The sequence below is a fragment of the Rhinopithecus bieti genome, unplaced genomic scaffold (genome assembly GCF_001698545.2).
Source record: "Rhinopithecus bieti isolate Rb0 unplaced genomic scaffold, ASM169854v2 scaffold_8783, whole genome shotgun sequence".
Taxonomy (NCBI): domain Eukaryota; kingdom Metazoa; phylum Chordata; class Mammalia; order Primates; family Cercopithecidae; genus Rhinopithecus; species Rhinopithecus bieti.
This window is the reverse complement of record NW_016806197.1, coordinates 605,471-630,055: the sequence shown is the minus strand read 5'-3', so window position 1 is coordinate 630,055 and position 24,585 is coordinate 605,471.

The following is a 24,585-nucleotide window of genomic DNA, read 5'->3' as shown; positions in this document are numbered from 1 at the left end:
TCTTTCATTGAATTTTCCTGTTCTTTGGCTAGCATGAATTACAAATATTCACGGAAGAGGACCATTATGTTAGTCTGTGGTGAGTGTTATATGAGATAAAAGAGAAGGGATGAGATCAGCTCCTATACAGCTGCTAGACATCCTTTTATTGAAAAACGTATTTAAAATGTCCCATCTTCGATGGATTTAAAAGACACAGCTGCTAGTTAAGTAACAGAAATGGCACCTGGGTTCCAACTGGGCTTAGGTGTGAGCAATTTTGAGAATAGGCTTGGAACAGAAAGCAATGAGGTGGGGGTAGAAATTCTTTTGCTGTTAAAGGCAATGTCATCATCAAAGTATATAGAGATCCCAGTTTTCAAGGTATCACAATTGAAAATTCAAAGCAATTTTGGGAAAAGATATGCACTATTATGTTGAACGGTCTTTTGAGTTAAAAATATTTAGCTGAATTAATGTTAGATGATTGGGAGGGGTTTTTAAATCATGCAAATGAAAGATGTCTTTTTCTCAGGGCAATGAAATTCACACACAGTGGAGCATTACTGATCATTACCATGGGGAAGGCATACTTCTGCCTAATCAAATGTCCATTAATACCGAGAATGTCTGTCCTTTTCATTGATTGCAGTTTAAAAAGGAACACATGAAAAGGTGGTCACAGAAGATAGAGATGCCTTCATTAGTCAACATGAATGGCATACTCTTCTTTTTAATGTTCTTTCCTTCTCTTCTCTTTTTCCTCAGAGCTCTGTGAAAAGTGGTGTGTGTAAACTCACTCTATAAAATGCAATTAGTAAGTTAGGGATAAATCAATCACATTTTCTGTTAAAAATTGCCTCTCCTGCTGCATCCTCTTTATAGTGTCTTAGATAATACCCTTGGCCATGGAGATAGATTAGACCCTCCTCTTGTTTTTGTTTTTGAATTGGAGGTGGCCTGAAGGGCTGGATAGAACAAAATGTGAGGCCACTCTGAGGTCAAGGTTATTGATGAAAAACACTGTTGGAAATACAAGCAGTGACATGGGCACAGTGGAGGGAAATGCACTTTACGTAATGCAGAGCTTGGTCTAAGTCCTGTTTTTTCTTCTTATTAATTGTGTAAACTTGGGTAAGGTAAAGTATTTGATTTCGTATTTTTTATTTTTTTATTACACAAATGTTTTTGGAAACTCTATTCCATGGTAGGCACTGTTCTGTGGTTTGGCATTCCAATGATAAGCCAAACAGGCAAAGTGCTCACCCTCATGATACTTAAGTATTAGAGGGGACATTGATGGGTAATGCACATGTACGGATATATTGCAGTGCCAAGTGGTAATAAGTGGAATGAAGAAAGATTATGGAGAAGAAATGGAGACAGTGACAGCAGATGCTATTAGAGATAGAGTAGACATGGAAGGCCATGCTGGGCATGCTTAATTGATGAGACCCAACTGAACGAAATGAGGTTACCTCACTTCATTTAAATTACTCTCTATAATGGGAATATTAGCAACTACATTGATGGAGTGTAAAACAACATGTGGAAAGCATGAGTGTGGCATAGCAGCTCAACAATCAGCTACAGCTCTCAGTGTTGTGACTGTGAAATATGTGGTCACCTGTCATATGCGATACTCACTTCAAAGCTTGGGTTCACATCCCAATTACTCGAATTTCATCCTTACATGTTGTATACATGTATCAGCATATCACATGTATCCCCCAAATATGTACAGATATGAGATATCTATCAATAAAAAATTGTAAGAAAGATTTGGGTTCAAATATGATTTCCATTTCTTCAGGTACACATTTGATACTACAGAAGTCAGTCTTAGTTACATTTTTGAATTTCATTTGATTCTCATATTCACCATATAAAGGTTGCTCTACCTCTGCCTTTGTTTTAATACCACTTATTTTCCTCATCATTTAGCCTCATGATTGCATATATGTTAGGCAGGATTGGAATAATTATAACAACATTTGTGCTGCCTTCAGGTCTTAAATATTTTTCAAACATAAATTTCATAATTCATGGCATTTTTTCCAGATGTCTTTTGCAGCTTAAAGGACATGGAATCCTGGTTGCTGGGTCTATAATCCAATAAAAGAAAATATAGGTAAATAAGGCAGGACAAACATGGTAGGATTTGGAAAATGAACTAGAATTTACTGTTGGCTTCAAGAAAATCTTTAAGGTCAAGAAAGAAAACAGTGAATGACAAGAGAAGCGAACAGAATTGTCTAGGACAGACAATGTGAAATCAAACTATTAAATGGATCAGAGACAGCAAAGGAGTCTGGGCTGTCAGGAGAAAGAGGACCACATCCAGGGACCCAGAAGACATTTTAATGTACAATAAACAAGATGTTGTAGAGGACAGCAATGAAGTACAAGAACATTTAGGTTTTCTTGATTCATCTTCTATAATCCTCGAATGAATAGGGGGCAAAACTGCCACCCATTTGACATTGATAAGTGAAATAAAGCGATTATTGAGCACTGAATGAACACACTTAACACTTACTGAAAGTAATCATATGTTCTGAGTCTTTTAATTAATTATTAAGCCTTTTAATCCTTGGAAACATTTTATCACGTAGGTGTGAGGATCCCCGTAGTTCACAGAAACAAACTGAGACTCAGAGGTTACGTAACTTTCCCAAGGTCACACAGGAATTTGGTCTTCAAGCAGGGAGTGTGGCTCCAGATGCCTTGCTGTTTGTAAACACTACAACACTCTCATGCTCATGAATTTAGCTATCCTTTCAAAAAATCTCTTTATTGGTATTACTGTCCTACTTTCACCATTTATGAAATGAGGTAGAGAGAGATTAAGTAACTTTTTCATGATGAAGCAGGTTGAAAGTGGCATAGAAAATAACAACTACATTCTCTAGGTTATGCGTTTTACTATACCATGCTGGGAGAAGACTAGAAACCCAGCATACCAGCTCCTGCAGTTTGAGGGCAAAACTGGTTCTCCTGACTCACTTTATCAGAATGATATTACCAACGCACACGCTCTTTTGAAAGTCAAAGCATCTGACCGAACAAGCTTATTTTCCCTGTACTATTTCTCCTCCACTCCCCACTGGACAGATTACACAGTGTTAGAGGTGGAGTGAAGAAGTAACACTATCCATTCCCCTTATTTTGTAAGAGGAGGAATCACTATTTAACGGAAATTTCACAATGTGTCCCAAGTCACCCAAGTTAAGGACTAGTCATATGTTTCTTGCCATTATATCATTTTCATATGAATTCTTTGATTCATTTATTCATGTGTCACATGTTAGTGAAGCACTTACTATATTCAACAAGTCTCAACTGTCATCCTGTGGAATAAAAGAGTTGACAGGGCTCTTACCTTCAAAGACAGGAGCAGGTATAAACTAAGCACATAAACAACACTGTAGTGGGGAAAGAAACGTAGAGAAAGAGAGTCCAAAACATATGGCAGGGATACAGATTCAGAAACAAGAGTTTGCTTGCAACTGATGAAATCAAGAGGGAAGGTTTTGTGTTCAAGTTAAATTGAGAGCTGAATTTGAAAAGATTATCAGTCATGCAATCAGGAGAGACCTGGTCACTCAAGGTAACAGGTGAGTTAAAGTCCAGAGACAGGCAAATGTTTCACTTTAATGGGCACCAGGGGTAATCTCTCTTGGCAGGAGAACTAAGCGCAGGAAGGAAAAGTACCATCGCTGCAAGTTGGAGAGCCAGGTGGATGCCTGATACTGTTTTAGCAATGACCTCAAATGACAAAATATGCATCATTCAGAATTAAGAGATACTAAGGTTAAGATATATTTATTGGAAATAGAATGAAAAGAGTATCTACACAAACTGAAATCAAAACCTGAGGTATTATAACTAAGGTACTGATTCAAAAGACTCATTGAGGCCATAGCCATAACCAACAATATGAATAATAACTGGCCGAATCAAAACCACTCATGCATTAAATTAGAACATTTGTATTACAGTGATTGAAGCAGAATGAGCTTTTCTATGTTAGATATATGAAAGGCACAGTTCACGATAGAGCCATTACCTGGACTAAGGGTGTACTTGGGCAGACAGAGTCAGTCCACACAGTGGAATAAGAACACACATTTTGATAGAATATAGTAATTTTCTCATTTACAATTAAAGGTTATAGGTGAGCCCTCAGTTTTCTCTCTCTCACTTTTGATGATCTAACAACGTGAAAATTGTTTCTATCTGGTATTTATTATGACCAATGCTGTTTCATTTGGTCAGTCCTTCTTGGCCTTTTCTGCAGTTCCTGGAACACTGCTCTCAAAAAATTCAAGCTGATAGTGGGGAACCAAAAGAGCAGCCAAAGCCCCAGGATCCCCAGTGACTAGCAGCAGGTAGGCCACTGGAACACACCCCCAGGACATGCACACATGCACCTGAAGATGTTATCAGAGAAAATGAAATCCCGTTTTGCTAATGGGAATGTGTCCAGGTTGAAGAAGTCCTAGCCCCTGCAGCAGGATAAATCCTCCTTTGAGCAGGAATTTTGTTAGCTGTTCCTTTACTCATTTGTAATGTAATCTTAATGTGTGCATCTTTTTTTTAACAAGTTATCTTTTGAGTGTGTGTGTGTATGGTTGTTATAGATTTTCTTAAGAAGGGATCAATAGCCATGCAGGGATTCATAACAACAGGAAAATGCCAACAAGACCCACTTGAGAAGGGTCTCCTTCTGAAAAAAATAACTCTACCTGATGGAATATTAAGAAAATATACTGTTAAGCGGATGTGCCATACTAAGCAATAAGCATATGTTATTCAGGAATTAAAGCAGAAACTGAATAAAGGCAGAATGAGAATGTCCATTAGAAGATTTCTAAAATATCTGGGGATTATGTTTCCTTATTTTCTTTCACAGCAATGAGACTTTATTGTGGGGGAGGAAACAGAAGAATTTCATTTGGGGAAGGAATTTGGTAAGCATCCCAAATATGAATTTTTTGATTGATGTATTTTGAGAGGTGACCTTGTAGTAGATAATAGTGGTAGAGCTGGATAAGACTGTCTTGAAAAAAATTTATCATCTTATGCATAATTTATACTGTGAACTATACAGAAGAGAAGTTTGTATAAAAATATTAGATTTATTAGAGCATTCTTTGACAAACAGAAATTTAAAACATGACATGAAGCTCTATGTCAGATATAAATTGTAAATCTCAGATTACTAAAGCACAGCATCAGATAGTTCCAGAGACAGAAAATGTTTGGTCCTATTCTAGAACCTTCAAAATTATCATCATAGCATATTGCCCAGCAAAATGTTGAGTAGGTTATCTGTTTGTCTGTCTGTAGAGCAATGGTTTATCCAATAATTACATATTGAGCGGTCATGATGGAGCAGTATTATTCCAGGTAATGGAATACAGGAGTTAAAAGGTTAAAAAGACAATCATTTTCCCTAATTCAGATTTATAATTTGAAAACATGATATTTTTGTTTATGTATTGAGTAAATGTTTAATTGTCTGTATCAATAAACCAAAAACTGAGTATTAACTGGGGATTCAACTAACAGTGGGATGGAATTCACGTCACTGGGCAATATACAGTGTTATGGATAAGATGCAACTTTAAAAACACAAATATAATACAATCTTAGCAGCTTTTTAAAATTTTTAAAAACTTTATGGAGATCTAATTTACATGCCATAAAATTTACCCACTCGAAATATGCAATCTAATGTTTCTGAGCACATTCACAGTTGTGCACACATCACCACATTACAATTTTAGAACATATTTATTACTCTAAGAAGAAATCTTGTATTCATTTAATTTCTTTCAATAATGTATTTTAGTTTTCTGCGTTCAAGTCATACTGTCCTTTATTGTTAAATTCCATACATTTTTCACTATTTTGGATTGTACTGTAAATCAAATTGTCCTCTTTTAGATTCAGATTGTTTATAATGAATGTCGAGAAGTACAACTGATTTTTGTACATTGTTATTGAATCCTGCAAGATTTTGCATTCTACTTTTTTGGAAGAGTTTTCAAATGATTGGTATCAACTATACTTAAACGTTTGGTAGATTTTTATCATTGAAGGCATCTTTCCCTCTATTGCGGGAAGTCAGGGACCCCAAAAGGAGGGACCAGCTGAAGCCATGGCAGAACATAAATTGTGAAGATTTCGTGGACATTTATTAGTTCCCCAAATTAATACTTTTATAATTTCTTATGCCTGTCTTTACTGGAATCTCTGAACACAAATTGTGAAGATTTCATGGATGTTTATCACTTCCCCAATCAATATTCTTGTGATTTCCATGCCTGTCTTACTTTAGTCTCTTAATCTTGTCATCTTTGTAAGCTGAGGATGTATGTCACCTCAGGACCATGTGATGATTGCATTAACTGCACAAATTGTTTAAACAATATGAAATCTGGGCACCTTGAAAAAAGAACAGGATAACAGTGATGTTCAGGAAACATGGGAGATAACCATTAGGTCTGACTGCCTGAGAGCTGGGTGGAACAGAGCCATATTTCTCTTCTTTCGAAAGCAAATAGGAGAAATATCGCTGAATTCTTTTTCTTAGCAAGGAACAGCCCTGAGAAAGAGAATGCATTCCTAGGGTAAGGTCTCTAAAATGGCTGCTCTGGGAACAGCTGTCTTTTACAGTGGCAGATAAAGGATGAAATAAGCCCTGGTCTCCCATAGTGCTCCCAGGCCTATTAGGACGAGGAAATTCCCGCCTAACAAATTTTGGTCAGACTGGTTGTCTGCTCTCAAACACTGTCTCCTGATAAGATGTTATCAATGACAATGCATGCCTGAAACTTCATTAGCAATTTTAATTTCTCCCCAGTCCTGTGATCTCGCCCTGCCTCCATTTGCCTTGTAATATTTTATTACCTTGCGAAGAATGTGATCTCTGTGACCCACACCTTATTCGTACATTCCCTCCCCTTTTGAAAATCACTAATAAAAACTTGCTGATTTTGTGGCTTGGGGGCCATGATGGAACCTGCCGACATGTGATGTCTTCCCTGGACACCCAGCTTTAAAATTTCTCTCTTTTGTACTCTTTCCCTTTATTTCTCAGACTGGCCAACACTTATGGAAGACAGAAAAGGACTCATGTTGCATTATTGGGGGTGGGTTCCCCCAATAGCCCTCAGCTTTTCTTTGTGGGAAATTTTAAGAGTCCTAATTTGCTCTCTTTACTTATTATATGTTTGTTCAGATTTTCTATTTTTTGAGTAATTTTCAGTTGTTTTTATGTTTATAGGAATTTATTCCTTTCATTGAAGTATATATTATAATTCCTGATGGACTTTAATGCAAAGTCTATTGTTTCTCTGTCCTGTATTTATTTCTAATCTAATGTTTATTATACTTGTTGAAATCTGTTTGTCTAATATTAGTATAGACACCCCAGCTCCCTTTAAGTTTCTGTATTCATGATACATCTCCTGCCATCTTTTTACTTTCAATCTATTTGTATCTTTGGATCCAAAGTGTCTTACTTGTAGACAGCACATAGCCATGTCACACATTTATCCATTCTTCCAATTTTTATCTTTGATTGTAGGGTTTTATCCATCTATATAATGTAATTAGTGATAAAGTAAGATTTATCTCTGTCATTTTGGTGCTTATTTCTATATGTCTTACCTTTGTTACTTTCTCTGTCACTACTCTTTTATGCTAAATACATATATTCTAGTATATTATTTTAATTATATATAAAGTTATATGTATATACACACACATATATAACTTTATAAGTTTGAATCCAGCCTAGGCAACATAGCAAGACCCACTATCAAAATAAATGAATTTAAATATATTTATAAAGTTATATATGTGTGTATATATATAGCCAGCCTATGTTGCCTAGGCTGTATTCAAACTCCTGGGATCAAGTGATACTCCTGACTCAACTTCTTGAATAGCTGGGACTACATGCACATGCCACTGCACCTGACTAGTGTACTATTTAATTTTCCCTATTTTTTTTTTTTTTTTGTATTTGTGTATATATATTTTTTTGCCTTGATGGTTGCCTTCAGGTTTACATTTAGCACTCTAATTGAAAATAATCTAGCTAGATTAATACTAACATAATTTAGATAATAGACAGAAGATTTGTTCTAACATTGCTCCATTTATCCTTTTTCTGTGCTATTATTGTTATGCTAATGAGATCTTTAGACATTATATGTCCATCAACACATTTTTAAAATAATTGCTATGTAGTTGTCTTTAAATAAGAGACGAAAATATTACCAAAATACATTTACACTATTTCTGATCTTTACCAAAGTAGTAACCTTTACTGGTGCTTTTTATTTCTTCCTGTGATTGAATCTATTAGCTAATTTCCTCTTATTTGAGCCTGAACAATGTCTTTAGTGTTTCTTTTGGAGCGGTATGCTAGCAAGGAATTCTCTTTTTAATTTGGAAAGTTAATTTGGTGGAATATAAGATTCATGATTAACATTTTTCTCTTTTAACACCCTGAATGTCTCATTTTATTACCTTCTGGGCTGCATGATTTCTGATGAGAACTCAGCCATGACTCACATTGAAGAGCCCTTTTATGTGATAAGTCATTTTTTTTTCTCTTACCAGTTTCTCTCTTTACCTTTGACTACAAAGTGATTAGGTGTGTATTTCCTTGAGTTTATCCTACTCGAAGTCTGTAGAGGTTTTTAGATTTTTAGATTAATGCTTTTCATTAAATTTGGGAAGTTTTCTACAATTATTTCTTCATTTTTTTTTCTGTTCCTCAGACAGAATATTCTCTATTATTTATGTTTGAGTTCACTGATTTTTTCTTCTGCTACTATTCTCTGCTCTTCTGCCTCACTAGTGAATTTTCATTTATTATGCTTTTTAAGCCCAGGATTTATATTTAACTCATTTGTATAATTTACATCTCTTTATTGATTTTTTTAAAATAGTAAGACTTCATTATCATACTGCCCATTAATTATCTAGACATGTTTTTCTTTAGTTCTTCCAATATGTTGGTAATAGTTGATTTAAGCTCTTTTTTCAGTAACCCCAACATTTGTCTCTCAATAATTGTTACATCAACTGCTTCTGTATCAGATTTATGTTTTCCCCTCTATATAGGGGCCATCCTTTCTTGGTAGTTTGTGTATCATATACATTTTCATTGAAAACTGGACATTTAAAAAATATCATGTACACATTTTATGAAAGAGATTCCTGCCTGCCTACTCCCTTCTCTGGCATTTATTACTGTTGCTGTATTGTTTTTGCTATTTGTTCAGTGAATTATCTTCCCCCTTTTGCCAATAAGTGTGTGTTGGGCAAGTGTTCACCATGTAGGCAGTTTACAACTGTGCCTTACCACTCACTTCCTGGGTGTTCAGGGCCTTAACATGAACAAAATGAGAAACCATAGCTCTCTCAGGTCTCTCCTGGGCATGCATACAAATGGTTCTGCATATGTGCATGGTTTTCTAAATCCATATCAACACTTTCAAAAGTCCCATTGACATCCCATGCACCATATCATAGTCTCTAAATTCTGTTGTGTTTTTTTAAGATTTTGTGCAGATTCTTATTTTCCCCACTGATATTGCAGCCTCATGAAAGTTGTGATATTAAACAATTGTTGCTGATTGTTTGTGACAAACACTTGGGAAACAGGGCTTTTCCCATGGAGTAAGCATGGAGATTTGTCAAATAATGACATACTCTGCAATAGGGCTTCTGATGGAGCTGGGAGATCGGTCAATAGTGATGATGCTTTGAGAATAGGACTGTTTGTGGAACTGTAAACCCGATCTTCGCCTTCCACTACAACAGAGCTGGTAGTTTTCACAGCTACCATTGTTTTGAGGCTGCTGGTTCTCAGACTACTGTAAAGCTGAAGAGAAGAGAATGGGAGTAGGTCAAGCTACAATACTAAAGACTGTGTTGTTCTCATAAAGATTCAGCAGTTTTGTTTTTTAAAAATAAATACTTACCAGATTGTTACAAGACTTTGGTCAATTTTGACTGCTATAAAAACGGTTGAACTTTACAATTTTGCTGGTATTTTTGTTACTTTTATGGATGAGTTGATTTACATAGATTCTCATTCTGTGATTCCGGAAGTCCTGCCTCCATTTGTTTTAAATGCCTGTATGTGATGTGCTTATATACAGATGAGGAAGGTACTAATACAGTCCTCAATATTTTAAAGTGTAAATCAGATAAACTATAGTAACAAAGGTATAATGAATCTGGAAAGGCATACGCCTCTACTTTACAGGTTTTACTATTTGATTTCTGTATGGCTGTGTTTGTTTTGAAAATTTAAATTTATAACATGAATCCTCCATCATTAGTCATTTTGATTTAGTTAACACTTGATGTTTTTTAGTTACGGGATATATGTGATAATGGGAGTATTCCTAAACATACAGGCACTACATTTTATTACTAACTATTAATATGTAAGACTACCTCACATTTTTTCATATAACAAAAAAATGATGTCAACTCGTTAAAAATTGTTACAGTTCTTTTTTTAATGATGACTAAATACTTCTAGTTTTTCTCCTAACAGGAAAATTCACTTGCATTCAAAGATTAATAGCAGTTATTATTGACAAACATGATCCAGGGTTTTCTGCAATTGTGTGGTATGTAATAGATAAAATTGGGCAATGGTAAAGTACCCTATTTTTCTGTATATTATCTTTCAAGAGAAGAGATAGAAAGTAAGGCATTCAACGTTTATTGCTCTTTGCCTTTGTGCTTTTCTTCTCTTCTTATAGGTCAAAAAATAGTAATCACATAATGCCTTCATAAATCCGTTTGACTTTATGCTGTGTGTTTTGGGCAGCATAAGAGTATCTGAATAAAGCTATGTGGTTTTAGGAGGGCAAACTCAACAGAATATTGTGTATGTGCTGATAAAGGTAGAGCACTAGTGAAGGCATTGGCTGAAGCTTCCTATCCAAAAATGACTGTGTCTTGTGTGCTGTTCTAATCCCAAGGGAGAGAAATCTGCCGCAGAGAGCAATGCCCTCCCACCCCCAAAAGACCCTCAAATTGCGTGATTTAGGATCAGTAGTTCATTTTGTTTGTTAAAATAAATTAAAATTAAAATTTTTTTTTCAAAAACAACTTACTCAAATTTATTCTTAATGCAATCTTTTCTTTTTTTATACCACAAATTTGTTCAAGGATAATTTTGCACTAGTTTTACTCTATTTTAAAATTATTATTTTTTACTGCTAACATTACCACTATTCACATGAACACATTCGTTGGCAGCCTGAGAAATGGCCAAGAACCACCACTGGAATGATTATTTTTTAGTACATTGACTCGTCTAAATATCAAGGGTGGTGGTAGGGGTATGTATAAGAACTAAAGTTTATTTTAAAAAATTAAAAAGCAGTATGTAACAGAGGCTGGGCAGAACCCTGTGGGAAGTTCAACTGCATATTTTTATGTCATAGTGGTTTCATAATCAGAGGTGGGTTTACCAGGTTAGAAAGCTGTAAAAGAACAGGCACAAGTCCATTTGGTTTTATGTTCATTCATTTTCATTGAATTTAATGAGTGTTTCAAGGAGCCCATAAAGGATTTTCATAGTATATCTCAATATGTTAATCAACAATTTCATTTATACCCCATTACTTTTTGTCAATAGAGGAGTGCCATGCTTTTAAAAAAGTAAATTTTTTTTTTTTCTTTTTTATCAGAGTTAATACCGTAGGAAACACTCAAAGTTTCTTTGCAAAATGTGACTCTCGGATCAATGTCACAGCCGGAAAGGCATAGTCCCGACTAAGTCTGTTTTCTACCCTACAAACCGGTGTTTTCATTTTAATAGCCATTCATCATTTCTTTTTTTTTTTTTCTTTTTGAGTAGCGGAGTCTCGCTCCTGTCGCCCAAGGGCTGGAGTGGCAGATGGCCGGATCTCAGCTCCCACTGCAAGCTCGCGCCTCCCAGAGTTCCCGCCACTATCTCCTGGCCCATCAGCTCCCGCAGTAGCTGGGACTCCACAAAAGACGCAGGCCCGCCGCCATCTCGCCCGCGAAAGTCAAAAAAACTCAGTTTTTTGATATTTTTTTAGTAAGAGACGGGGTTTCACGTGTGTTAGCCAGGATGGTCTCGATCTCGCTGAGCCGTCCGTGATCCGCCCGCCTCGGTTCTAAAGCCTCCCCAAAGCGCTGGGATTACAGGCTTGAGCCACCGCGCCCGGCCGCCATTCATATTTCTAAAAGTTATTTTATGTGTAAATACACGCCATCATCAAATGAAACTGCGGTATTGTTGATTGCATGAGGGAAATGAGGCAAATACTCAAAGATGGTTGAACAGGTGCAAGGTGAGAATGTTAGGTAAGACAAAGCAGCCCTCCCCTGCTGGTGTCCTCTTTGCTGCTTCATTCTGCCCTAGTGACTTGTCCTGCCACCATTCAACAAACTTTTGTTGGGGAACTGCTCAGTATGACCAGCCTTTGACTGATGCTGCTGCATGGTTGGTACAGAGGTGAGAGACAGAGTCCTCTCTGCCTGGTTGCTAAAAGCCTAGTAGTCAGGAAACTAGCAAACAATCCTCTGTGATGAGTGCTAAGATAGAGTTAAACAGAGTCCCCCAGAAGCAAGAGAAAGGCTTCCAAGAGAACTGCCATCTCCAAGAAGCTTCATGAAAACGTGCAAGACTCAGTCACTGAAGTGAAAGAAACACAATGTTTGTGAGGAAAAAATAAATCAGTTTGGTATGGTGGGAGCATAGGGGCTCGATGTGTGTCAAAAAAGAACCCAGAAAGAATGTGCCTAAGTATACTGTAAGGCAAGGAATTTGTTGAAGAACCTGTGGAATATTCAAGGGACAGTGTCCCACTGGCACCTGTCTGTGTAGCTCTGAATAGTCAAGGTGTGTCTAGAGAGCCAGATGAATAATTCCCTAACATAGGAAATGATGGCAAAAACTGTGGCCCTTGATGAGTTCAACTACAGTAAATATATTATAAGAAGAGAATTGAAGGTCAAATTCTATAAAACACCAGACTGAAGAAAGGCAGGGAAAGCAGTGGAAAGAAGCTTGGAGTGAAAGTTGCAAAGAGACAATATTAAATATACCAGAACATCAAATAATTTAAGGGTTGGAACTAATCCTTTGCACTTGGGAGCAGAGGTTACCTTTGGAAGATTTATTTTGGCATGGACCTTCAGCAGAGGTATTTTTGTGGAATGGTTGCAGTAGGAGTGGGCTCATGAAGGAAGAGACGCTAAGAAATGGGGAAAATACTGAATTTGCTGTAACATCTTCTCTCCAAACTTTTTCCTTCTTTCCTTTCTCTCTTTCTTGCTTACTTGCTTCCTTCCTTTCATGCTTCACTTATATCTTTCATTTTTTCCTGTTGTTAGTGCAAAGAGAGAAAGAGATAGCTTAAGAGATAACTAATTGAATCTTTAGTACTTTAGAACCACATACCGCTTTGAAAATATTTTTAAAAGTATTCATCTTCCACCAAGAACAATGCACACACATATAACATTTTATAAACAATTCCGGGAAATGCATAGTCCTTTTGAAATTCACTCACTAAGTGTGAAGCTTTTAATGGATGCCCAGTTAAAAATCTCTGCTAGCCAATCTTTGCAACCACGTAGTGTGGGTGTGGACGTGTGGGGTATGTAGTTATGTCGGGGTAGGGGAGTACAAGGATCTGAGTTTGGGTGTGTTTGAAACATAAAATTTATGCTCCTTATAATATAATTTTACATACTAATTTCCTATAAAGAAAATAAATTTTCTTTTATTTCTCTATTTTTGTAGGCAATGAAATATAATATAAATGAGTTTTAGCTCAGTAGATTGGAAATATTCATTAATTTAATAAGAATTTATTGAACAGTTTTTTAAAGCCAGGTATTAGCCTGAGAGATGCTTGGAATACAGATAAGAATAAAATATAGCTATTGCCCACAAGCCCCTCATAGCCTTCTGGGTAGGATGCAAAGTAAACAAATAATGATGATTCTACATGAGATGCGCTGTATCAAATATAGGTATGTGACAGATTCTCATGCAAATGAGGAGCTGCCTCATTGGATCACAACGTTGGTTCTTTGAATTATTTTTGGTTACAATGCCAATTTTAATACTATAAATTGAATTTGACAGTAATAAAAGTGTTTAGGAGTCGAAAGTTGATACATCTCTACTGTCTCCACCAATCAGTTAACAAGGGAGAGTTAAACAGGAGGATGAGCTCTAGGTACAATTAGACTTGGGTTCCTGTCTGGGCAGTGGCATTGTCAGCTCCATGACTTTAAAATGGTAGTTGATCTATGAAAGACTCAGGTCCCTGATATGTAAAGTTAGGCTGTTAATAGAAATGTTGGTTTTCTATGCACATTCAATAAACTAAACACGCTTAAAGCACCCAATTCAGGATCTGATCCAAAATTAGCAAAACATAATTCCTTAAGTAACTGTCATTATTATTATCATCATCGTCATTACTGCCTATATAGCTGTGGTTGTTTTTAAACATGAAATATTTTATTTGATTGGAAACCACTGGAAATGTTGTTCAGATTCCCACATTGGTCAAGAAAATCAGAAAGCAAAATGGAAATGAGACCTTATTGTTAAACTAGTTGGGAGATAATTAAGATTAAATATTTTTTGGTAAGAGACAATTATATGTTTAGATTACAGGTTAAACTCAGTAAATAGATATATGTAATGAAAAAATTTAAAATCTATAAAAAATAGGGTATTTTATTCTTTAAAAGTCCATTATGTGGGGCTTCTGCTTTCAACCAAGATGGAGTGACAGAGATTTAGCTGTCCCTTGAACCAAATGAAAAGCAAGACTAAATACATGTAACAATACTTTTCAGAAATCAGGTATCAGGCAACACAAGATGGTAGTTCCTGAAAGAAGTGATGGAGATGAGGTGAACTGAGCTCTATGATTGATGCAATTCCTGCCTACTGTCTGGAAAACTTTTTCTCAGGATGCAGCACAGGGAAACAGTACCTCGTCAGAGCCTGGTAGACTATTGGAATTGATGAGACAGAGCGTGGAGTACAGGAAGGCTAAGACAGCTAGAGTGCAGAGGGCACCTTATTATAAAGGAAAGAGCTTCCAAGGGTGGGGGGAGAGTGGAAAGAGAGACAGAGAGAGAGAGAGAGAGAGAGAGAGAGAGAGAGAGAGAGAGAGAGAGAGAAGATGATAGAAAGAAGACACACACAGAGAAAGAAAGAATACAAGAGTGCTACAGAAATATTCAGAAAGTCTTTGCCAAGCTTTCAGCTGATTACCAGATAACACATGCATGTGAGGAAATTATCTGAGGATTGGGAAAGTACCACCTGAAAGAAACAGGAAACAACCACAGAGCTTAGGTGGCTGGGAATGTTTGTAACACCATTCATAAGAACAGAAAATTTCATCATTCAAGGAGTCTTGGTTAGAGTACTTAGAAGGACACTGCCTCAGCAGTGGGGCATAGTTAGCCGTAAATGAAAGGTTTCTCTATATCTACCAATCAAAGCTTTAAAATAAACCTCAAGAGATCAAAGTATAATTAAATAATTTACTGCAACCCAGGACAAAAATCAAGCACTACTACAGGTATACTAAAATTTCCAGCATCCAACAAGGTAATTTTCCCAATGTTCAGCATCTGATATAAAATTACCAAGATGCAAAGAATTGAAAGGGTTATGACTCAAATGACAAGTTAAAAAAATCAGTAGAAATAGAACTTAGCAATAAGACAGATGACATAATTAGTAGAAAAATAGAGTAAAACTTACTGTAACTATTATCTTCAATAATTTAGAGCAGAAATTCAACATTTTAAGTAGGGAAATGAGAGAATTTTTAAAAGATTGATATCAAATTTTAAAGATAAAATATACTGTCTGAGATTAGAAATACATTAGTTGGAAGATTTATTTTATGAGTAAGATGTAGTAAGTACACTCCACCCTGTCTCACCTATTGAATACAGATAAAAACAGAGACAGAATATATGAAACAACTGTGTTAGAACCGTGGTAGATCCTACCACAGGACCTTTTGCCTCCTTTGACCTTCATCTGCTAGTATTACACATATGAATATGTTACAGCTCAAGAATGACTCCAGGAGTGCATAAACAACTGCACGGAGTTGCTTCCCCAAACTCATCTCTAAATTGTGTATACATGGATCTAATCCTAACCAGTACAACAAAGACTTGGAGAACTAACACTGCACCACTACCCAGGTTCCAGAATGGCCACTGGGTGGCAAGCACATGGACAGACTTAAATAACACTGCCAAGTCTTTGAAAACTGAACTAATATTGGGACCACAGTCCAGAAAAGGTAAGTTAAAACATAGAGCCTGAACTTTACCAGGATGATTACTTGCTAAAACAGAAATGTCAATATTCACCAAAGGATTTAAACAAGACTCAGAATCTCATAACATAATATCCAAGATGTCCGGATATAATCCAATATTATGTGGCACATAAAGAACCAAGAAAATGTCAATTCACATGAGAAAGGGCCAATGCTGAAATTAGATATGTTGACATTATTTGGCAAAACGTTAAAACAGCTAATGTAAAAATGGTATAGTAATCAAGTCTGAGAATTCTTGAAACAAATGGAAAAATAGAAACCCTCAGCATTTAAAATAGAAAACATAAAAAAGGAAATGTTAGAATTAAACTTAAATTTTTTAAACACTTAAATTAGACATGTTTTAAATGCAAAATTAAAAAAAAAAAAAAAAAAAACACTTACTGGATGGCCTAAATAGCACAATGAAAATTACAGAGGAATGAGTCAGTTTACATGAAAATCATCCAATCTGAGTAACTGAGAAAAAAAAATTTAAGAAATTAAGCAGATTCCAGTCGTCTATGGAATAGTAACGAAAGGTCCAACATTTGTGTCATTAGAGTTTTCAGGGAAGAGGAAGCATGTGATACTGAAAAATAATGAAGTGGCTTAAAAGTGCCCAAATTTGGTGAAGGATATAAACTTGCAAATTCAAGAATTTTGGAATCCCACAAAATAGGCTCAAAGAAACCCGTGCCTAGACACCTGTACATCGCAATCACTGCTGGAATTTAAGGACAAAGAAAACTTGAAAGAAGTCAGAGAAAACTGCATTATCTATTAAATGATGGTGAATTTGGCACCAGAAACCATGGACATTGTCAAGTGCTGAAAAAATCTCACTCTCAATCCAAAATTCTATATTCAGTGAAAATATCCTTCAGAATGAAGGTAAAATAAAGCTATTCTCAGATGAAAGAAAATTCTCAGATGAAAGGGTTTATTGACATCAGAGCTGCTCTAAAACAATTGCTAAATGAAGTCCTTCCACAAGAAAAAAATATACTAGAAGGAAATTTGGTACATCAGAAATGAAGGAAGGACAAGAAAAAATTTACAAAGTAAATATACCAAGGTAATTTTCTCTTAGCTCTTTACAATGTTTAATTATTGAAAAAAATAATGATTCTTGATGAAAATCTTTGTGTAGTAGATATAATGTGAAAGAAAACTCTACCATAGAGAATGAAGGGCAAATGAAAGTATTCGAAGGATGGTAAGACGTCCACATTCAAAGTGTAGTAATAAAGTATTGAATCTAAGTGAGTGCAAAATGGCTATGTATGCATATTACAACACTGAGAGCAATCACTAAAAAAAGCTATGCAAAAAGAAATAGTTTAAAATGATGCACATAAATTGAAAAAGAATGTTAACAAAAGGTTCATACAATCCAAAAGAAGTCGAAAAAAAAGGAAACAGAAGAATAAAAATTAGAATAGGCAGAAAACAATAAAAAATCATGGACTTGAATCAAAACATAACAATAACCCATTAATTATAAATATCTTAAACACCAAAATTATAAGACAGAGACTGTTAAAATGAATGTGTTAGTCAGGGTTCTCCATAAAAACAACCAAAGGGAGATGCTATTTATGTACTTATTATATATAAGAAAGGGCTTATGTGATTACAGAGGCTGACAAGTTCTAGTATCTGTAGGCAGCAAAGTCAACAGCAAGAGAATTGGGAGATCCAATGGTATGTAGTTCCAGTCTGAATTATGAAGGCCTGAGAACCAGGAAAGTTGATGATGTAGCTCCAATGGAAAAGTCAGTAGACTTGAGACATAGCAAGAGCCAATATTTCAGTCTGATGCGGGGTGGGGGGAGCGACGAGGGATAGCATTAGGACATATACCTAATGTAAATGACGAGTTAACCAACATGGCACATGCATGCATATGTAACAAACCTGCATGTTGTGCACCTGTCCCCTAGAACTTAAAGTGTAATAATAACAACAACAACAAAAAAGAAAGAAAATGGCATGATTGTTTCACTTAAAAAAAAAAATCATTTTGAATCCAGTGCTTCAGTTTGAGTCTAAAAGAGAGAATAAAACAATGTCCCAGCTTGAGGGCAGTCAGGCAACAGGTGTTTCCACTTTTTGTTTTATTTAGGCCTTTAATTGACAGTATGTGGCCCGCCCACACATTAGGGAGGGTAATCTGCTTTACTCAGTTTACCAATTCATATTTTAATCTCATTCAGAAACACTCTTAAAGACAGAACAATGTTTTACTAAATATGTGGGCACCCTGTGGTTCAGTCAAGTTGGCACGTAAATTTAATCACCAACATTCTACCTTTATTAACCAGACTCAAGCAGCTCCTTAAACCATCCGTAATATCTAGCTAAAGGCAATAACAAGGTAATAATTCTGTCATGATACAACTGTCCTGTATACAACTAAGCATACACTAAACATTTCCCCAGAATAGGAAATGAGGTCCTTCTCCTTGATATCCAATAACTTATATGCTATGGCATAAAATTAACATCATTTGATACTATGTTATAAAGGCAATATATCTCATGTCATATGAAAAGAGAATAGGACAGGGAAAAATATTTTGTGTGAATGTGTGTGTTTAGAAAACACACACAGACACATTCATGACAAAATACAAAGAAAATACTCATGATGACAATTATAGTTCTTGTATCTGTAACTGGTCACATGGTTGTAGCTGGTATTATCATTATCTTCTTCTGCTACCCATTTTGTATTTCCTTTGCTTTCAGCAAACACCTCAGCTGGCTGTGGTTCTGTATCTCATGCTACAGGTACAGGTGTGTGATGGTTAACATTAAGTGTCAACTTGATCGGATTGAAGGAAGTAAAGTATTGTTTCTGGGTGTATCTGGGTGTTTCCGGGTGTTGCCAGAAGAGATGAACATTTGAGTCAGTGGACTGGGAGAGAAAGACCCACCCTCAGAAAGACCCACCCAGTGGGTGGGTACCATCCAACTGGCTGCCAGCATGGCTAGAAAAAGGAGGCAGAAGAAAGTGGAAGGAGCTGACTTGCTGAATCTTCTGGCCTTCATCTTTTTCCTGTGCTGGAATTTTTCCTGTACTTCACATTCAGACTCCATGTTCTTCAGCTTTTGGACTCTTGGACTTACACCAGTGGTTTGTCAGGGGCTCTTAGGCCTCCAGCCACAGACTGAAGGCTGCACTGTCAGCTTCCCTACTTTTGAGGTTTGGGGACTCAGACTGAGCTACTACTGGCTTCGTAGCTTCTCAGCATGCAGACAGCCTATTGTGAGACTTCACCTTGTGATCGTGGGAGTCAATTCTCCTTAATAAACTCCCATTCATGTATACATATATCCTGTTAGTTCTGTCCCTCAAGAGAACCCTGACTAATACAAGGTGTTAGGGTGACCCAAACATTTATTACTGAAGGATTTTGGTCATTAGTAATTCTGCCTACATAGGGTTGTTGTAGTTTCCCATTGACCTTAATCACAGGGCATGGTAATACTAAGAGATACCCTAGCAATCTCCTGTATTCCAGACATGCTCTTCTTTACCTCCATTGTGGAGTAGTAGTCCAGTTTCCCCTTGATTGTTTAGATCAATCACTCAAGTCAACATCATAACTCCCTTCTTATCCTGTTGACTCAGAAGCAGAAGAATTGTCAGGTTGGCCTGGGGGACAGTCTTAGCTTCCAGTCCCATTGACTTATTGTTGTGTCTTCTGGTGGAATCATTCCTCCTTCTGAAATTAAGATCTCTAGGCCAGCAGAGCATATAATGTCATGGGAATAGGAAGCAAAAGTTTTATTGGTGGGTCAATAGGGATAGTGGTGAGTGGTACCACCCCAGTTTTCACCCCTTGATTCTTAGACCCAAGAAATCTGGCTATGGGAGAAACAGTATCATATACTGAATGCTGATTCAGAACATATACAGCCTTCTGAAGAATACTTCCCTGGACCTTCAAGATTTTTTCTCCTAGCTGGCACTGAAAATTGTTCTTCCAAAACCCATTCTACTATTCTATCAAATGGGCTGCTTCGGGAAGGTGGGAAATATGGTAAGCAAGTGAATTCAATGAGCATGGGCCCATTGCCACACTTCTTTTCCTGTGAGGTGAGTTCCTTGATCAGAAGCAGCACTGTGAAATAGCATGAATAAGACATTCTGTAAATCTATGGATGGTAGTTTTGGCAGAAGCATTACCTATAGGGAGAACAAATCTGTATACAGAGTGTCTATCCCATTGAGAGCAAAGTGATTCCTCTTTCATGATGGAAGTGGTCCAGTACAGTGATGGAAGCTGTCACCAGGAAGCTGGTGAATCATTCAGAAGAATGGTGTCATATCTGGGATTCAAGGTCGGTTTCTGCCGGTAGCAGATTGGGCACTCAGCAGTTGCCATAGACATGTTGGCATTGGTTAATAAAACTTCATGTTGCTGAGTCTATGCACAACCTCCATCCTTGCCATCATAGCCACTTTTTTTGTGAGCTCATTATGCAATGATAGGGACAGCTGTAAAAAGAGAATAACTAGTATCCAGAAAACAGGCCATCCTACCCATGTGACCGTCCTTGACATTCACATGGAACACAAAAATCTTAATGTTTTTTGCCCATTCAAAAAGGTCTATCCACATAACTCTTCCCAAAATCTCCTTTTAACCAATGTTCCAATCATGTTTCTTTCAAGTTCCTAATTATTTTCCGGCTAAACCATTGACCATAGCCCATAAATTGGCATGTAATTGCACCTCTGACCATTTCTTTTTCCAAGCAAAGTTAACAGCCAGGAGCACTGCTCAAAGTTCTGCATACTTAGAGGATTTCCCTTCATCACTGTCCTTCAGGAATGTCCTCAAAAAGAGCTACAGTGTTGCAGCTGTCCCCTTTCTGGTGGAGTCTGCTTATCATGCAGAGCCATCTGTAAACCAGATCCAAGTATTCTCTTTCACTCTCTGTTTATCTTAGGGAACTCCCCCATGAGGCCATAGGTACAGGCTGGGAGAGAGAAGATAGCTTAGAAGAGGTGAAAACAATAGACATTTAGGTCAATTCTTTAAGTAACTTGTGCTTTCAGGGTCTCTTTGGGCCCTGTGTTATATATACCACTTCCATTTGACAGTGAAGTGTTGGTGTTGCTGTACATACCCAACTTAAGGCTTGGTGGGCCTTATAACACACAGTTTATGATGGGCAGCTCAGGCCAATGGTACCTTGGTGGGCCATGGTTGAAAGTTTAGTCTCTATTAAGGCACAGTAGCAGGCCAAAAGTTGTTCTTAAAATGAGAGTATTTATCTGTAGAGAATAGAGGAGTTTTGCTCCAAAAACCTAAGGATGTATGCCATGATTTACCTGTAGGCACATGCCAAAGACTACAAATAACATTCTTACCTGCCACAGCCACTGCAAGCACCATTGGCTCTGCTGGTTCCTTGGCCCAATTAAAACCCTTCAACAATACATGGGAGAGGAAGAGAAAAAGAAAAGATACACAGAAAAGATCACTGAGCAGTGCAGCATACCTGAAACATTTGGAGATGTCTAGGAACAAAGAAAGGGGGAATATCAGCATCAGTCATGTGCAGAGCACCACTGTACTCTCCAGGGGCCTGCTCTGTAAAGGACAACAGTACTTTTTTTTTTTTTTTTTGCCTCTAGGTAACCAACAGCCATCCTAGACATGGATCCTTTGAGGAGGGAGATGTCCCTCCTCAAAGATGCCTCCTGTCCCCCTTCTCAAGAAGCAGCCAACCTTGTGCCAATTCAGAGCAAGAGTCATCCCTCCCAACCTAAATGCACTCCATTGACTCTAGAGCTGCAGCTGCTCCACCTGTGTCCACACTCCAGGTCTCAGCTCTGAAGTTGCTCTGTGCTTGCCAGTGTTTCAGACCCCAACTCTGTGGCTACACTGCATATGCTCACACATCAGACTTGGAGACACTGCTCCTATGGGCTAGTCTGCACCCTGCACACACCAATACAGCAGTTGGGGTGCCAGCACTCCAGACACTGGTGCCACGACTGCCCTGGACCCCCAAATCCTAGTCCTTCCATGCATGCCTGTCCTTCAGAACTCAGCTCCATGGCCACTCCCCAGGTGTTGTGCATTAGACTGGTGCAAGCATGCTTTCAAGCCAGAACCAGTGCCAAAAGGGATTCCCTTGGCCATGACTTTCCTATTGGAGGAAAAATAGATCAGCGGGATCCCAGAACCCTTTGCCATTGCAAATTTCAACATCTTTCACCATCCTTTGCCATTGAAAATTTCCAGCATCCTTCGCCACCAATGAGTACATACACAGAGTTGGCTGCTGGGGCTCCTTGAAATATTTGCCAACACTGATTTTACCTGACAGGGCTGTACTGAGACTATGCTGCCATGTCCTTAGTGGGGTCAGAACAATCACAACCTTCTCAGTTTCTGTCTTTGCACCCACCTATAAGGGAAGGTCATCCCCAACTGAAAAGAGTCTGCAAAGTCTAGAAAAGTAATTGCTTCAATAAATTAACAGACATAAACACAAGGCAACAAGGAATATGAAAAACTAAGGGAACATATCATTACCAAAGAAATACAATAATTTCCCAGTAACTGACCCATCAAAAATGGAAATCTACAAATTGTCTGACAAAGAATTTAAAATAATCATTTTAAGAAAGCTCAGTGAACTTCAAGATAACAGAATGATACCATTTAACAAAAGCAGAAAAGCAATAAGTGAAACACAAGAGTCTTTTTAATAGAGAAGTTGAAATTACATTAAAAAAACAAAGAAATCTGGAGCTGAAGAACACAATGAATGAAATAAAAAATGCAATAGAGAACAACAACATGAGAACTTATCAAGTAGACAAAATAATCTGAAAACACAAAGACATGCTACCAATGGAGAAAAACGAACAAACAGAATAAAAAGAGCTTACATGGATTATAAGACAGCATCTAGACAGCTAACTTTCTCATTACAGGAGTCTAAGAAGGAGAAAAGAAAAAAGGGTCACAAAATTATTTAAAGAAATACCCCAAATCTGAGGAATGATATAAGTATCCTGGTACAGGAGGCACTAAGAATTCCAATAAAATGCAATTCAAAGTAAACTATGCCAAGAAATATCGTAATCAAATTGTCAAAATTGAAAGAGAAGGAGAGACTCATGAAAGCAGCAAGAGAAAAAAAATTCTCACAAGCAAGTGATCACATATAATACTGGCAGCTGATTTCTCAGAAAAGACTTTGCAGCCCAGGAGAGACTGAGTTGATATGCTCCAAGTACAACAAGAAAAATATATGCATATATGTAAATAGAAAATTCTGGAAAATTGCTAAAAGATGTATACATCATAATGTTTTACTATATATACTTCTATACCATTTTACTTTTCTACAATAAGCATGTAACTACTTAATTAAAACTAAAAAATAAACAGAAAATATAAACATTTCTAAAAAAAAATTGCCAACTAGGAATAGTTCATGGAGAAAAGACGTCTTTAAGGAATGAAAAATTGATAAAGGCTTTCACAAACAAATGAAAGCTCAGGGAGTTCATATCACTAGACCTATCTTACAAGAAATACTAAATAAAGTTCTTCAAGCTGAAACAAAAGGAATCTCATTAGTAATAAGAAAATTCATAATACTATAAGAATCACTGGTAAAAGTAAGTACATTATCAAGTTCAGAATACTGTAAAACTTAAGAGTGTCATGTAAATAACATATCTCTAATAGAAAGGTTAAAGAACAAAACTATTAATACAAGTGTATCTACAATAATTTTAAGGAATACACAATACAAAATAATTTTAATTGTGACATCAAAAGATAAAATGTGGGTAAAGGTAGTAAAAGTATAGTTTTATAAGTGAATGAACTTATCAGCTTAAATAACCTGTCATAACTATAAAAAGTTTTACATAGGCTTTAAAGTAAGCAGAAAGCAAAAATGTATAGGAGATCTAAAAAAATATAAAGAGGAAGGAATCAAAGCATACAACTACAGAAAATCATCAAACTACAAAGAAAGACATCAGGAGTGGAAGAAAGGAACAAAGGATCAGCAAAATAATCAGAAAATAAACCAAATGGCAATTGTAAGTACTTATCTATCAATAATTACCCTGAATGCAAATGTACTAAATTATCCAATTAAAAGACATAGAGTGGTTGAATACATTAAAAAAAAAAAAAAAAAAAAAAAAAAAAAA